The 12,681-nt window shown below is 40.3% G+C and overlaps 1 protein-coding gene across 1 annotated transcript in view; it reads left to right on the top strand.

Annotated features, from left to right (window-relative positions):
- Positions 1-628: 628 nt before the first annotated feature.
- The window catches only part of acsl2 (acyl-CoA synthetase long chain family member 2), a 72,176-nt gene continuing 60,123 nt past the window's right edge, over positions 629-12,681 (top strand). The window contains exon 1 of the mRNA XM_067413037.1: positions 629-778. The gene's annotated coding sequence lies outside the window, so the exon portion shown is untranslated. The remainder of the gene's footprint in view (positions 779-12,681) is intronic.

Here is a 12,681-nt window from a genome sequence, read left to right as displayed (position 1 = left end):
CAGAATTATTTTTTCCCACATTAATTTCACATGTCTATACAAATGCACACGTGTGGGTTTGTTTCATTAATACAGTGTATAGCTTTTTCTTGACTTCCCCCGAAAGAATGGAAGTGAAATGTGACAACATGCCCCACCTGCACAATTGGGAATTAATAGTAGCCTAGCTCGTGTCTTTTGATAGATCAGCATTAAGGAACCATCTCAACTGTTAAATAACACATATAAGATTACAATAATATCAGATTGTATTATTATTTTTATAAAAACTGATGACAAACTAACTTAAGAACTTAAATCTCGCTATTGTTAAATACATGTTCAGTTATATCTTCTAAAGAGTTTGTAATTTTGACGCATTTTCTCTCTCTCTCTCTCTGAATAATGTTGATAAGGCAAGTTAATAGCCTAATAATAAAACAAGTTTTGCCAAGCTGGCATGAGCGGAAAGTGTTAACCATGTGCGTTACAACTAACCTGCGTTAGGTTGTGTAGCTCACCCCTAATACTAGCCTACTTAAAGGACACAGTTTCCCGGTTTTGTTACAGACTTCCTAGAAGAATTAACAAAAAATATGTTAAAGCACGTAATTAAAGGAGGAAGTGTCATGGATAGGCTAACGTTACTTGAAAAAGTTTGAGGAGGTTTGGCCCGAGGGGGAGCGAGGGCGTGTTTGTGAGGGACTAAACACTGCTCTGGGGTCCGGGAGGGATTTATCACAGTCTGAGGAGAATAGAGAAACTCTTGGAGGACGGGTGACCCAGATTCCACACACAGGTAAGAGCCAGTTTCTTAAAACGTTCGCAAACTTTGTGTGAATGCGGCGTACAAATGTAGGCCACAACAACGTCGTAGTTTTTTGAGGAGAATAAGAATTTAGTTTGACGGAAGAAGCCAAATTCATCAATGGAAATCCAATTCATTCATTCATCACCAACTCGTTTTGTTTATAATTTAAAATTTGGCTTGTTTAGCAATACATCAGTACTGTAATGTGAATTTAACGTTAAAACATCGTTTGTCAAGTGAGTGAAATTATTTTATATGAAATATTGTATGTTTGGCGTCATCGCGTGACACGTGCACGTGTTTTGTAAACAAGAAGAGGCGCGCGCTGACAAATGTCTAAATTATTATTAGCTACATACTTTTAAATACTTTAATACTTAACAGGTTTAAGTAGTAACACTTTAAGCTATTTGTATATGTTTTCCTTGCAGTTCATGGTCGATTAAAGCCCCCTTTGAAAACATGCATAGATAGGCTAGGCTACTTTAAATGAGATATTCTGAAACTTTCTGGTTGTCAAAATACCATATGATACTACCGTTACCCCCATTTTTTCTCTCTTTCAAGATGTTACGATCTGTATTAAATCCTTATCTATCTCCTGAGACAAAAAGGCTACTAAAACTTTGAATGTATGCTCACTTTTTATTGGTTTTGTATAATTTTATTTAATATTATAATGTTATGTTTTGTGGGGAGGATTGTGTTTATGTGGTCTGTTTAATTGATAGTTCCTCATTTATTTAATTATTTTCTTTCTTTCTCTGAATTCTCACGTAATGTGTTTGTCCGTCCCTGAACCCCTGTGTCTTTCTTCTGGCTTATGGCTCTTCACTTTTGTATTCTGTAAGTAAATGGTTAATAAAAACAGTACCATGGTTCTTCCATTGTTTTTTAGATATACCATGGCAGTCTTGGCATGCCATGTAAAAATAATGGTTCACAAATCTCAAAGTACCATGTTTTACAATCAATGTAGCCTACCATAGTGGCTTTTTTTGTTAGGTAGTTGTTTAATCTACTTTGAAAACACTTCATGTAGTTTCTGTGTGTTCATTGATTCAGTGCTCTTAATATTGTGTCGGGTTATTTGGGTGTGATGTTGATCACTATTAAATTGAATTAGTGTGCTTGCTGTTTGTCAAGGAAACAAATGTAAAATGCTTCCAGCAAAATAGTGCAATTGAAATGCTCCGCTTTACAACAAGAGCCAGTTTTGCCCGCCAAGCAGAAGACTGGGAAGCCCTGGGGATGTTATGCATGTGTATGGCATGTCAAGTCATGCTGAATAAGTTTGTGCTGGTGTAACAATCCAGAATTCATTGGGTTGTTTTGCAGGGCGGTTGGATTTGGTAGGAAAACATGCTTTAAAATGACTCATAGCCACAAAGCCATGGAAGCAAAAACAACCTGTAGGATGACGCGTTGTGATCTGTCTCTTCAGGAGGCATTTCTGATTTTTCAACCGTTCCGATATTGTGAAATATTGTGTTTTTCCGGTGTAAAAACATAACCTACTTCCACTATACGGGTTGACACACTTATATTTCAGACATGAGGATGCATCACTGCTTTTCCACATTTCTCTTCCGCTCCCAGACAGTTAATTTGTCCGCTGTGATGCAACACCCTCCCCAAACCCTCTTCCCTCTCCTCTCCAAACCTTTTCAGTGTGATTCTGTGTTCTTCATGCTTCATTTGGGAATCACAGCCAGAGAACACCCAGGCCATTCTCTCATTCACCCCCTCCCTCATTCATTAACCATCGGGCAGGCGCTCGGATCTCCTGCGCTCTCTCATTCCCTGCATCCTCGTCATATTCCCTTTCAAATCCTCAGGAATGCCACTTCCAGAACCCACTCATCACTCATCATATCCTGTGAATCTGCCATTTCACATCCCTCATCCCTCATTTCATTCACTGCCAGAGGTGCATGTTATTGTCCGAAGGTTGCTCATTTGTAGCGTAGGAATCTTAATCGAGATGTGTTCAGTCTAGTGAAGTTATTGTAAACTGAAACAATTAAAATCATGCCTTTGAGTCACAAGCCAAATTCTTACTTGTCATTGCCTGTCAATGAGAAACAATTGATGTCTCATTAAATTCTTCTTTCCATTGGGCTCTTTAAGTTCTTGCCATTTTCCATCCTCCGTTCTCCAAAAGCTAACATCACTTTCACTCTCTCACACATTCCTTCTGTTTACTGGTGAGGTTTTACCTTACACACTTGGGAGCTGACGTCCGTCCTGGATGCTGAATGTCTTTAGTCTGACAATGTGCCTGTTGTTCCTGAGGTTTTTTTGACACTGTAAGAGTTTCAGCCATGCTATATGTGTAATTTAGGGCAGTTCGGTCACAAGATCAACCTTAAAATTTTTTCCATACACACTGAGGAGCTGAATCCAGGTCTATAAGATTGAGTTAAATGGATAGTTCGCCCAACATTTTTAATTGTATATTTAATTCCTCACCCTTGTGTTGTTCCAAATGTGTAAGACCTTCGTTCATCTTCAGAACACAAAATATTTTTGATGAAAAGTTTCACAAAAGATACGGATTGGCTGTGCACACATTAAGGGACATTAAACATGTTCATTTGCTTGTCCGGAAAAAAAGTTATTTTTGTGTGCTATAAATATAGTTTATTCTGAAACAATATCACCAGTGTTCAATCAGGTTTGACATTTTAAATCTGCATATCTGTGATATTTTTACCTTTTATAAAGGGCATTTCCCCCCTAATTGTATTCTATAGATAAAGATTACATTTAATTAAATATAGGCTATGCTTCAGGTTTCATATTCTTAAATTTGATATATACATTAAATTAAAGGGCTGTTACCACTCAAAGTAAATAATGTACATTGAACAATTACAACTGAATTAAATAGTTATGAGATTTGTATTTTTTGAAAAAACAAATAAGAAATGTTGAAAAGTATGTTTAAACATGAAAATAAACCACCAGTAGGTGGCAGCAGGTGAGTCTTAATGAGTAAATCTTTGATTCAACCGATTTATTCAAACAATAAATCATTCAGTAACTGTTTCTGTGAGACGCGTCATGGTTCTGCGGTTTGGAACTATTTTCACTGCTGAAATGGAACAAAAACTGTCAATATTAGATCTAAATAAGTGAGTGAGTTAATGGTTATTGTTGTTTATGGAACTTTCATATGAAATCAGTGTCATTTTCAGTCATGATGGTGTTCAGGAAAACAGAACACTTGGTTGTGTGATGTTGTTTAATTGGATCATATGTTATAAATATAAAAACTTCACATTTTCAAAATGTGGATCAACCTTAATGTTATGAAACGATGACAAACCAAAAACAAACTAAACGAATGACTTTATTCAACAATTACTTCTCATCTATGTCAACAGCGTAGGAGACTGACATAGACGAGAAGAAATTGTTGCATAAAGTCATTACTTTTTGTGCGCCAAAAAAAACAAAAAAAAACGAATCTCATCGTTTCATAACATTAAAGGCAGTGGTGTAGTCTAGATTTTTGTAGTGAGTATACTGTGATCCCCCCCCCCCTCACACACACACACACACACATATATTATTTTGAGGTGCCAATCCGTTATACATGGGAGCTTTACTGTATCTTGAAGATTGTTGTCTTCTGAGTTTCAGAGTTTTTACACTGGCAGTTTAGTTCAGAACAGGGCACAGTTCTTATGAAAAATTGGTAATGTGAAAGCTGTCATGCGGACCTGGGAGCGCACCAGAACCACACTAAACCTGGAGGAGGAATATAGCGCGGCCCCTTTAAGAGATACGCGTCCCCCATTGAATTGCCGTTATTTTGTGTGTGTGTGTGCAGAACTGCGGCACGATTCACACGAACAGTGTGAGAAACACGGACTTGAAGCGCTTTTGTTTAGAAAAGTAAACTGCGTATTCGTTTTGGCCGATTGCAATGTATTTAGTTCAATAAAACCTGTAATGTAAGCGGTAATGGTGTTAATGATTTACCTCAGATATGAGCGAGTGAGCTTCAGTGCATCGCGCTCAGACTGCAGAGGTGCTCGTGTAAAAATCAGGACGCAGCAAATAATTGATCAAAGTGCAGAAAAGTTGCGGTGATTGGTCAAAATTGCAAGTCGCACTGGATTTTCTGTAACGTCCGTGTCATCTGCTACAGCTGAAGTGTCAAGCGAAGCTGCTGTAGCTTTAGGGGCAGGCTTCCGAAAACACTCAAAGAGTCAAAAACGTTAGTGATTCGCAATCGCAACCACAGTCTGTGTTCGCAACACAGACGTGGTGAATTTATGAATGAAAGTTCTGTCACAAAACGATATTGTTACGTATCCTCACGCTTTTTTTAGTGGGTATACGGAAATCCTTGTCCTTTCCTAGTGGGTATACGGCGTATACCTGCGTATCACGTAGACTACACCACTGATTAAAGGGTTAGTTCACCCAAAAATTTAAAATTCTGTCATTAATTACTCACCCTCATGTCGTTGGACACCCGTAACAGCTTCGTTCATCTTCAGAACACAAATGAAGATATTTTTGTTGAAAGTTGATGGCTGAGAAAGACTTCAGAAAGGCCTCCATTGGCATTCAGTACATTCCCACTGACCCACTCAAGACCCATAAAAGGCACTAAAGACGTTGCTACAAAGTCCATCTCACTACAGTGGCTGTACAATAATTTTACAATGCGACGAAAATAGTTTTGGTGCGCAAAAAAATCGAAATAATGACTTTATCCACAAAGTTATTGTCTTCTGCGTAGGTCTCTGACGTGAACTCACGCGATAGCAGCGCTCCTTCTCTTCCGGGTCATGTATCTGAACAGTGGAGCTGCGTCATATTCTCATCAAGTCAATAACTTGAGTTCAAGTCAATAACTTGTGTATGAAGTCGTTATTTATATTTTTGTGCGCACAATAACTATTTTCGTCGCATTATACAATTATTTTACAGCCACTGTAGTGAGATGGACTTTGTATAGACGTCTTTAGTGCCTTTTATGGGTCTTGTGAGTGGAAATATACTGAATGCAAATGAAGGCCTTTCTGAAGCCTTTCTCAGCCATCAGCTTTCAACAAAAATATCTTCATTTGTGTTCTGAAGATGAACGAAGGTCTTACGGGTGTACAACGACATGAGGGTGAGTAATTAATGAAATAACTTAAATTTTTGGGTGAACTAACCCTTTAAGATTGATCCACTGGAGTCATATGGACTATTTTAACAATCTCTTTTCTGGGCCTTGAAAGGGTTAGGTAAATTGGTGTCAATGGAGGGGTCAAGCTCTCAGATTTTATCAAAAATATCTTCATTTGTGTTCTGAAGATGAACAAATGTCTTACGGGTTTGGAACGACATGAGGGTGAGCAATTAAAGGTAGGGTAGGTAAGAATTGGTTAAAAAACTTTTATTCCAAATTTGTTTAAACTTTCTTTTACTATACTTTCTTTTTCAGAGTACTTACATTTTAATTATGTATTGACATATAAAGAAAGTTTAAACAAATTTGGACAAAAGTGTTTTAGATCATTCTTACCTACCCTACCTTTTAATTATTTTTTTTTTTCATTTTTAGGTGAACTAACACTTTAATAATGATCTGCTGATATGTTGAAATGAAACAAGATGCTCGCAAATGGAGATCACAATGAGACCTTGTCCAGTACACAAAATACAATAGATTTCTTATCTTTTGTCTTCAGAAACATTTAGGCAAAAAAAAAAAAAAAATTAGCTATGAATTATGCCATGCAGTTTTTAGGGTGTTCTGGGTGGCTGCAAGTTAAAAGAAACCAACCCCAGTTTTGTATTATTTTCTAGGATGTAGATCTCTTTCTTCCTTCAGAGTAAGTTTTCATTCATTTTACCCACCAGGCAAAACTGTAAGTCTGATGGCTTGAAAAAGTAACATGACACCTTTCAGCAATAAGGCACATGATCTGAGGTATCATTCATGTCAGCAAATGTGCTCAAGGCGTTTCTTTATTCATCTAAGTGGCTTCTCCCGTCACAACATTTCCACAACATCGTGCTATAAAATGACCCTTGATGAAAGACCCAAGTACCCTAACATCCCATTGCCTGAGGTTTCTTCTCTGAACTACCTATACTGTTTTATGACACTTTTTAATGGGTACCATTTTTACGACTTGAAGCTAAAATGCGATTTAAGTGTTCCGCACAGGAAACAACACCATCCTGCCATCACAACCGCAAAACATTTGCTACCTGTCCTGCAACAACACTAATAATGGTCTTAAGGGACCTTAGTCAGGGTTTCACTGAACAAAAACTCAGGTGTTTGGAGTGGCGAGTGGGTTCTACACTCTCAAATCTGCTCATTATACAAATTGTACACATTATGTAAAAGCCCCATTTCAATCTCAGGAACTTATTATTCCCTCCAGACCTGTTACTGTCTGCGTTTCCATCGCGGTCTAAAGTACCATGGAGATTAGTCTGGTGATGTAGGATGTTCCAGCTCGCACTGGATTTCGTCCTCCGCATGTAACCTTAATAAAGCCTGATGCTTGTCGTCGGTCCATCAGTATTTTTAAACATTTATTGTTAATTCAACCAGCATTTTCAGTGCCCAAGTCCCAACCCAAAGAATTCCTGAACTTTGAAAAGGCATTAGCTCACGAGCAGGGACTTTCTGAGGGATTGCTTTTTCCTGGAACTTCATTTAGACCCTGGTTCCTGCAGTCAAAATACACATACCCCTTTACCACCAAGGCAGTTTGAGTGCTTGTTCGGAGCCAGAGCCTAGTTTTAAATCGGTTCTTAGTCTTTTGACTCCCAAAGCACCAGCTCTGAACAATTAAGTGGAAGTGATTCTTAAGTAGCACCAAAACATTTCTGGTCTAGAAATAAGAACCGCTTGTGTCAGGGGCTGGGGTTACCGTGACCAACAAGACGAACATAAACTTGTGACTGACATTTTTAGCAATCAATAGCTGCTCGATTGTAATCTCCATCTATACAAATCATGGTGATCACTTCACAAATGCCTTGGATTCGTTGTATTTTGATCCTGATTTAGGTTCGCAAAGCCATGTGCATCAATATTAAAGCAACTTTCGCCATTGTTGATGGTAGGCTTGCTCGAGATGCATCGGTGCTGTGCAGACTGATCGCTGCATGACATCAAAGTACAGCGAGATCATTCCTTTTGAATCGCTCTTGCGGTCTGCGGAGTGTCGATGCATCTCGTGTGTTTGTGTTTCCTACCACCTCAGCCTCACTGGCATCATTGAGAAAGATGAGACGTGTACAGTGACGTAAGACCTGGCTGTGTGGTGGCTCTCTAATACCCCTTTTCCACCAAGGCAGTGCTGGTGCTAGTTTGGAGCCAGAGCCTAGTTTCAAATAGTTTTTTTTTTCTTTCCACACGCACAGCACCAGGTCCGAACCAGAAAAAGTGGTTCTTAAGTAGCATCAAAACATTGCTGGGCTAGAAGTAAGAACCGCTTGCGTCAGCGGCTGGGGGCGGGGTTACCGTGACCAACAAGACGAACAGAAACTTGTGACCATTTTTTAAATAGCAGCTAATCAAGCTGACAGCAGCTCGATTGTACTCTCCATCTACACAAATCTTGGTGAGCTGCACAAATTGTGCTGGATTCGTGGCGTTTTGATGCCGATGTAGGATCATAAGCCATGAGCCATTGTTGATGGAAGGCTTGTTCGAGATGCATCGGCGCTGTGCAGCCCGATAGCCGCATGCCATCAAAGTACAGCGAGAGCAAACGACTCCTTATCCTTTTGAATCGCTCACGCATTATTTTAATATCACGCAGTGCCAATGCATCTCAAACAAGCCTGGTGTGTTTGTGTTTCCCGCTGCCTCGCTAGCGTCGCTAAAATGCTAGCGAGAAAGATGAGATGTATACAGTGACGTAAGACCTAGTTCTGTGGTGGCTCTCTAGCCTGTGAAAGGCCAAACCGGTTCTTGAAGGCTCGTCCGTCGAACCAACTGTGAACCTGCACTAGAGTTTAGATTCTCTGCCCGAGCCCAAGCCCGAACTGACCCTCGGGCCGGGCAGGGCTGGGCCCTTGATCAAGCGTTTTTTTTTTTTTTTTTTTTTTTAATCATTAGCCTACTTTACTAGTCTAATTGGGTGGGCAGAGAGCTATGCTATAATCAAAAATGATATATATTTTTTAGCAAAGTAAGAACTAATACAACAACTAAACAAATGTGTAGGCTACAAAGTTGCACAAGTAATAATAATAATAATAATGCGTTCGATTTATATAGCGCTTTTTTCTAGGCACTCAAAGCGCTTTACATTGAAGGGGGGAATCTCCTCAACCACCACCAATGTGCAGCACCCACCTGGATGATGCGACGGCAGCCATATTGCGCCAGAACGCTCACCACACACCAGCTGATTGGTGGAGAGGAGACCTAGTGATGAAGCCAATCAGGATATGGGGATTATTAGGAGGCCATGATGGACAGAGGCCAATGGGCAAATTTGGCCAGGATGCCGGGGTTACACCCCTACTCTTTTTCCGAAAGACATCCTGGGATTTTTAATGACCGCAGAGAGTCAGGACCTCGGTTTAACGTCTCATCCGAAGGACGGTGCTCTTTGTCAGTATAGTGTCCCCATCACTATACTGGGGTGTTAGGACCCACACAGACCACAGGGTGAGCACCCCCTGCTGGCCTCACTAACACCTCTACCAGCAGCTACCTGGTTTTCCCAGTTGGTCTCCCATCCAGGTACTGACCAGGCTCAGCCCTGCTTAGCTTCAGTGGGAAACCAGTCTTGGGCTACAGGGTGATATGGCTGCAAGTCAGGATTTGTGTAAAAATGCGCATTAAACTCACAGCTCGTGCAGTGATGGAGCGCAGCATTCTGAACAGAAACGCTCTGTGTCAAGAGCTGCTCGCGTGAACACTGCACTTTGCTTAATTAAATATCTTCGAATCGTTTCGTTTAAAAGTGGGCATTTCAAGCTTTCTATATGCATATTTCTCATGTCTGTGTGGCAAGTAGCCTGCTGAGTTTCAGTTTATTTATGAGACGCACTCTCATGAGCAATGAAAGCGATCACTCCCACGACTTCATCTCACGATTATAGTCTGCTATTTGCGTTTTATTTATTAAAATTGTGCAGAGGGAGTTTGAAAGACAACCGTTTATCCCGCCCGTCGGATTGAGCTGTCAATGGTGAGTTTCCAGACCAAACATCTTGATGTGGGTCTGGCTTGTCTAGCTATGTACTCCTAACACTGACATTAAAATACAGTGACTCTTGACCCAAGCGATTTACATAATTTAAGGATTTATTACATAAATCCTTAAAAGGGAGAGGGGTTCAGCTGGTAACACATAGGTTTGGTTAAGTAAAAGTATCTGAAAAAGCCACTCTTAGAATTATTTCATCAGATGATTATAACTCCTGCATTAATGTAAAGCAATTAAACAACATTTTTACTTCTGTGAAGCTGCAGTTGAAAAATATGATAGTATTTTTTAAATCAAGTCTACTAGCTAATGGAAGACCAAAAGGTTAATGTTGGACACTAGTTCCTGCACATACATTTGGGTGTTTGTTAGCCTGATGTGGTCATACTCAATTCTAGTCAGAATATGAGTCTGAAACTGCTCCATTGGGCTGTGATTATGGGGCGTGTTTCAACCCAACCAGGAAAGACCTCAGTTGGATAGACCTACAACCAATCAGAGCAACGAAGCGACGCATTGTCAAATGTCAACAAAGTTCAAATGCACTGTGTTGCCAAGTCCGTGTTTTTCCCCCCGCAGGTTGTTTTCTATGTCCGCGGGTTGAAGCGACTATTATGTGATATATAGACCCGTGAGTGCGAATTTTAGCAGGCAACCTTGCCAAAATAACACATTTTACCCCCCAAACGCCATTTTTTTCCCCCGGAGAACCCTTGAGAAGCTATTGTTTAGGGCTAGTAGCTGGCGGGTTTTATTGTTAAAACTTGGCAACCCTGTCTGCACGCGGGCTGTTGTAAAAAAATAAAATAATTTAATGATACACAGAGTACTTACCCAACATGATCATCATCCCTCAACCCTCAACGCGGTTTGTGTGAGAAAACGAACTGTATTTATATCGTTTTTACCTCTTGTACACCACTACGTCCGACTGATCCGAGGGCGCGGGTGCGTGTTTCTTGTGGTGTACAAGAGGTAAAAATTATACATATACTGTGTGTTTTCTCACACAAACCGCTCGTTTCGTGTCTTAGGCCATCAGTGTGTACTTACGATGGGGGATTGTTTAATTTGGACTTCTCTGTGTATGTTCTTTGAGGTGGTGACCATAGACCTGCATGTGAGGCACAGACAAGAACGGTTTGACCTAAAATGATCAAAATTGAAACTACTAGGGAAACAAATACTCCTACATCTCGGATGCCCATGAGGTGAGCTAAAACATATCAAAATTTAATTTCAAAGTGAACTATCCCTTTAAGTTAAAGCGTTTAAAAACTGATAAAACAATGTTAAAGCGGACTAGTCTATAAACAGCTACTTTGCGACACACACGTTATACATATTTACAAATTTGTATTTGTAAATATGTATAACGTGTATAGAGAGATAGAGACGCCAGGAATAATGTCCTCATATTTTTCAATCATGCAGGGATAACAACAGTAACTACACTGTAAAAAATAAGTTACCTGGCCTTAAAATTGAGTTTATTGAAAATTTTTTTTTTGAGTTAATACGATTTATTTTTGAGAATCGACAACCTTTATTCAAATATTATTAAAATATTTTGTAAGCATACTGGGTAATTGTGTGTTTTATTTGTGAAGATGCAATTAAACATGCTAAATTGTGCTATTTTCATGATTTATCACATTTTTATGTGGTTCAAATACAATAATTTTTTTGAGTTTCTGTTTATTAAACTAATTTCCTTCATTGTATCAACTCAAATTTTTAATTTCAATAAACTTAAAATTTTAAGGCAACCAGGTTACTTACTCTTTTAAGTTAAACCAACAATATATATTTTTTTTTTACAGTGTACAAACCGTCTCAGGTTACGTATGTAACCCTAGTTCCCTGAGGGAACGAGACGCTGCGTCGAAACGCTGTGAGAACGCCTCTGCGTTAATGCGTCGTGAAGCGCCTGTAGAACCATTCCATCGGAAAAAAGATCGATCGTCGGCGTGATGACGTCATCGACCGGAAGCTATAAAACGTCCGTGAAAACAAACAGGAACTAACTTCTGATAAAGCCTGAAGTAAGTGATCACGGACACGCCGGGAGTATGGCAAAGCGACGCAGCGTCTCGTTCCCTCAGGGAACTAGGGTTACATACGTAACCTGAGACGTTCCCTTTCGGGGAACTCGAGCTGCGTCGAAACGCTGTGAGAACGCTTATACCCACATCGCCATAGGACCAAGTGTCTCGTATGTGTGAAGCCGAAGCGCACACGGTTACGAGAGAACCTGTGCCCCTACTGTAGATGCCAGGTCTAGTTCGTAGAACCTGACGAAGGTAGAAGGAGACGACCATCCGGCCGCGTTGCAGATATCGTGGAGGGAAGCCCCCGACAAGAGTGCTTTAGAAGCAGCCATACCCCTGGTTGAGTGCGCCCGGACAGCCAGTGGAGATGGCTGCCCGGTAGCTTCATAAGCAAGTGAGATGGCCTCGACCACCCACTTGCTCATCCTCTGCTTGGATACTGGAGCCCCCTTCTTAGGGGGTCCAAAGCAAACAAAAAATTGTTCCGATTTTCTCCACAGGGCAGCTCTGTGGACATAAGTATCCAGTGCCCTCACAGGGCACAGCAGATTTAACCTTTCCTGGTCTGACGTCATAAATGGAGGAGGACAGAAGGCTTGTAGAGTGATGGGGCCCCGTGGGCTCGTAGGAACCTTGGGGACAT

Source organism: Pseudorasbora parva, chromosome 13 (genome assembly GCF_024679245.1).
Source record: "Pseudorasbora parva isolate DD20220531a chromosome 13, ASM2467924v1, whole genome shotgun sequence".
NCBI lineage: Eukaryota > Metazoa > Chordata > Actinopteri > Cypriniformes > Gobionidae > Pseudorasbora > Pseudorasbora parva.
This window is presented reverse-complemented; position numbering and strand designations above follow the sequence as displayed.